This window comes from Panthera uncia, chromosome D4 (assembly GCF_023721935.1).
Source record: "Panthera uncia isolate 11264 chromosome D4, Puncia_PCG_1.0, whole genome shotgun sequence".
In the NCBI taxonomy this organism is placed as follows: domain Eukaryota; kingdom Metazoa; phylum Chordata; class Mammalia; order Carnivora; family Felidae; genus Panthera; species Panthera uncia.
Genome location: NC_064807.1, coordinates 61,280,174 through 61,284,446, shown reverse-complemented (window position 1 = coordinate 61,284,446; position 4,273 = coordinate 61,280,174). Strand labels below are relative to the sequence as shown.

General features: G+C 39.6%; 1 long non-coding RNA gene across 1 annotated transcript; it reads left to right on the top strand.

The window, feature by feature from the left end:
* The first annotated feature begins 578 nt into the window (after positions 1 to 578).
* LOC125926228 (uncharacterized) lies at positions 579 to 2,999 on the top strand. Its single transcript, XR_007459025.1, has 2 exons — positions 579 to 1,340; positions 2,708 to 2,999. It is a non-coding gene; the product is annotated as an uncharacterized LOC125926228 (long non-coding RNA).
* Positions 3,000 to 4,273: the final 1,274 nt, after the last annotated feature.

Below are 4,273 nucleotides of genomic sequence, written 5' to 3'. Positions count from 1 at the left end.
CTTCTAGGCCTTGGGGATGTAAAAAGGGAAAAGACATATAGATTCTATCATCTTGCTTACATTTTAGTAAAAGGAGGAAGATCACAAAGCAGACTAAAGACTTAAAGATGGACCAGGGAGGTCCTACATGATGAAGACATGATGTATAAAGTGGTAAGGGTGAGAGATGTAGATTTTTGCAAAGCAGGCACTCTAGACTGAGCTAACAGCAAGTACAAAATCCTGAGGTAAAAGTATGTTTGAGTTTTTTAATGCACATCAAGGTTACCTTCTCTGCACCAGCTCTCTGAATCCTGGCCAACACAGACTCAGATCCAATCAGCCTTAATCTTGAGTACATCCAATATGGTCACTCTCAAGGAGAAGGAATGCTGAAAGGAAGAGGCCAGGTAGCTTCTTGTCATGTGGTATGAAAGGGGAGACCCCAGCACTGAGTGAGTGACTGGGATTCTATATACATGTCTACATCTAGGTAACCTAGCAGTAAACAAAGGAAAATGAGACTTATAGTATGTATTTAACCAGTAGTGTTTAAAAATGTTATCTCCGTGTTTGAGAAAGGCATACATTTTCATCAATTCCCAAGCATTTCTATCAAAGTAGAAAGACGCAGAGAACGAGGGCTGAGATTTATTCTTTAAAGCAGAGCTTTGATGTATTGATCAAACCCTTCTATTTTCCCACCCCTTGCTATGCTTCTGAATTCTATGGTTCTTGGGTCAGGAGTGACTGAAGGTGATATTCTGATGAAGACCTGACAAAGTTTAGGGGTTATCTAATGATGTATATTTTTAGCTTCTTGGTTTAAGTCTTAATTTCCAAACAAACAAACAAACAAACAAACAAACAAATGGAGGTTAAAGTGTTGTGGAAGAAAATGGGACAACCCAGGATTTTAAAGCTTGATATCCAGGTGGTTCTGAGGACTATTCAATCATGTACGTGTAATAAATAATGAATAATAGTAGCTACAATGTCCTTAGCCCTTATTATGTTCTAAACTCTATGTTAGTGGCAAGTAATTTATTTATTCCTTACAAAATCTCTTCCAGGGCAGCAAGGTGCTTTTATTGCCCCCATCTCACAGAGAGACCTGAGTCTTTGAAGGACAAAGGGAGGGGCCTGACATCACAATGCCAGTGAATGGCAGAGCTGGGACTGGAACCCAGCTCCCTCTGTCTGCACAGCCCAAGCTATTGGCCCACCACAGGAGCCTGCCTCCATAGCAATGAAAAATAATTGGAGTATTTAAGAATCAGAGTTTTACTGGTGCTCCCATTATGAAGAAAAAATCATCACTTACTATAAGGAAGAGTTCCTGCCTTGATTAAAGTTGGCAGGTAAAATTTACTTATTTTGGAACTCATTCGTTAAGGTTCAAGATGGCAAGAAATGAAACTGAAAAATTAATCTCTGCTAAAATGTTTATAGAAGAATACCCTCCCTAGGAACATGGTACCATCTCACCTCAATGTTAGGGTCAGATGTTGCCTAACTTCAAAGTGTTAGTAAAGTGGGAGAATATCAGGCCAGGGAGGAGAAGGTAGAGCTTGAGCAGTGGTTACATGGGCAGAGGGGAGTGAGGATAGGGATACAGTCTCAGCAGCAGCTTCTAGGTGAGAATATTTACATAAAGCATGAGGCACAATTTGCTAGGGATTCATTGCTCAAGCTAGTGTTTATGAAGTGAGTTCCCTTGTTCCCTCTTCCAGATGTAAGGGTTGTTTTGCAGTCAGGTATAATGGAAGCAGCACTGCCTTTCTAGGCTAGAAACCAGCCTGTCATGACAGCCTCTCCAATCGCTGTGGGACCCTGGAGAAGTCGGTGAACCTCAACAGACCCTTTTCTCATCTAAAAATAAAAATAAGACAATTGGAGTAGACTATCCCTTCCAGCAATTGTGTGAATCAAGGAGAATTTACAGCTGTTGCCATTCATTAAGTTCAAATTAAGTCACCTCATTATTTTATCTCTTGCTAGATAGAAGAAAAGCTCATGGTAAAGTAGGTGGCTCCTAGAAGGAGCTAAGAAAATATCTGCTCACTGACTGTATCTACAAAATATACATGCAGACAAATGGCCAAAGAACCCTAGGCTATGTCAGAGGAGCTCTATTTTAGGATGGAAAGTGGCACTCATCCTTCTCGCACAACAGTACTATTTACCAGATGCTTACTAACCTAAAATTTGCTTTTGTTTAGAATCATAACTAAAATTAAATGGCAAAATAGTATGTAAAGTATAATCTCACCTTTAAAAAAATGAGAAAAAAAGAACAACATATGTAAATGTTAATGGACCAAAAATGTTGGGGGCTCATACACTAAACAATTGACAGTGTTTTTCTGGAAAAGAGATTGGAGTAGAAATAAGACTGATTTTTACTTTCCATGCCATGCACTTCATTACATCTGCATTTTGTATAGCATTATAGTACATATATAATTGTTTACGTTTTAGATTGCTAAAATACTCTAATTGTTCCAAACTAATCTGGCCAGGAACTGCTTGTGTCACATTTTACATGTCAGCCTATGTTAAAAACTAAACCCAAAAGATTTTCTCAAACCTAGAGATGCTGCCTTGCTTTTCACACTGCAGGAAAACACACACACACACACACACACACACACACACACACACACACGTTTTTTTCCAGTTAACACAAGTGTGAATGAAAAGGTCTTACTTTTTTTTTTTCTTTCAGTTCCTGTGACCCCCAGGAGAGAAGGCTGTGGGCTGATTATTAGAGCATTTTAGTGTGTGGGTTTGCCTGGAAGCAATAGCCAGCAAAGGCTGGAAGATGGGAATAACGATAAAGCATGCTCAGCTTGTAGAGCTCTGAGCTGAACAGCATTACTCTCGACCAGATTTCATTTCTTGTTAATTATATCCGATTCCACTTGAGTATGGATTTCATTGAATTTAAAATGTTGGGAGTGGGGGTCACTGCTCCATGCTATTCATCAGAAACATCAATAAAAAGAGCACCCCAGAAACCCTTGACCATCAGCTGTGCAAATACATTACCCCTCATTGTGACGGATTTGCTCCAGTAATTATGATCGCCTTTTCTTCAGTCTGTGTCTGTGAGCATTTCTAGAACACTTGATGCCATAATGCCCAAAGAAAAAGCCCCTTCTGACATAATGGAGGCAATATGAAATACGTGTTTTCACATCATGTAAAAATTTATGACATTCACACAAAGAGGGGAATTTATTTCCTGTGCATATGCATCTCTGCTTTCTGTTGCTATTGATGAATGGAAAAAGATAAATGTACCATAGACGGAGGAAATAACGCAGGGAGGGGCTGACTGCTGACTTCTATCCAGTGGATCCAGACAAGCTGCCGAAGGCCTGCGCCCCGAGGCCCTGATGATGGCGGAAGGGGGTGGGGTGATCTCTCACCCCAAGTCTTTGAGAATCAGGATGAAGTGAATGAGCACAGGCCTTGAACTCAGACCTATGTTTGGATCCAGCTATCGCTTTGAAAGCTTAGGAAAGCTAACTGGCCTTTGCTCAGCTGTCAAATGAGATACTAATATCTAGTCCTGCATGAAGAAACTAATGAAATAATATATGTAAAGCCTCTTCTATACTCCATGGTAGTGCCTTGCATGGTACTTAGTAGATATCTCCTCAAAATTTCCTCCCTTTAATTCTTTTTCTCATCTCTATTAATAGTTCTTTTCCTTCCTTTCCTAATGTTTTGGCAGAAATGGCCAAGGGGTTTTTTTGCTTTGTTTTTTTGTTTTTAACCTTCTGACCTCAAATCTTCAAAACAGGCCAGCAGTACCATAAGCCAAAACCAGCCAAGCTAATGGGTAGAATAATTTTCTTTTTTCCATCTTCGGTCTTTGAAAAATTCAAAAATATAGACATATATTAACAACAACATAAATTTATAAATGAAGATAATCTTCACATTGTCCTTAGCCCTGAGATAGACAGATGATAGGTAGATAGAGCTTTTATTCAAACTTCATTTTTTCCTTTTGGCCGAGCTTTATACTGTGAATGTAATGCTTACTAATTAGCAGATCAGCCAGGCCATAAAATGTTTATTAACAGCTCCCACCACCATGTTGAGTGGTGTTTCCTTTGATATTTTCAATTAGGGCCCATGCCATACAAAGTGTAACTGCATTCTTACACTAGTGTTGGAAGGCTATGAAATATTCTCTCTCTTACTTTGTGGAAGGGCAGAGCTGAAACCAGGGTGAGGCCAGTAGGGCACTTGCATTGAGGACAAAATTGAGAGGGGAGCC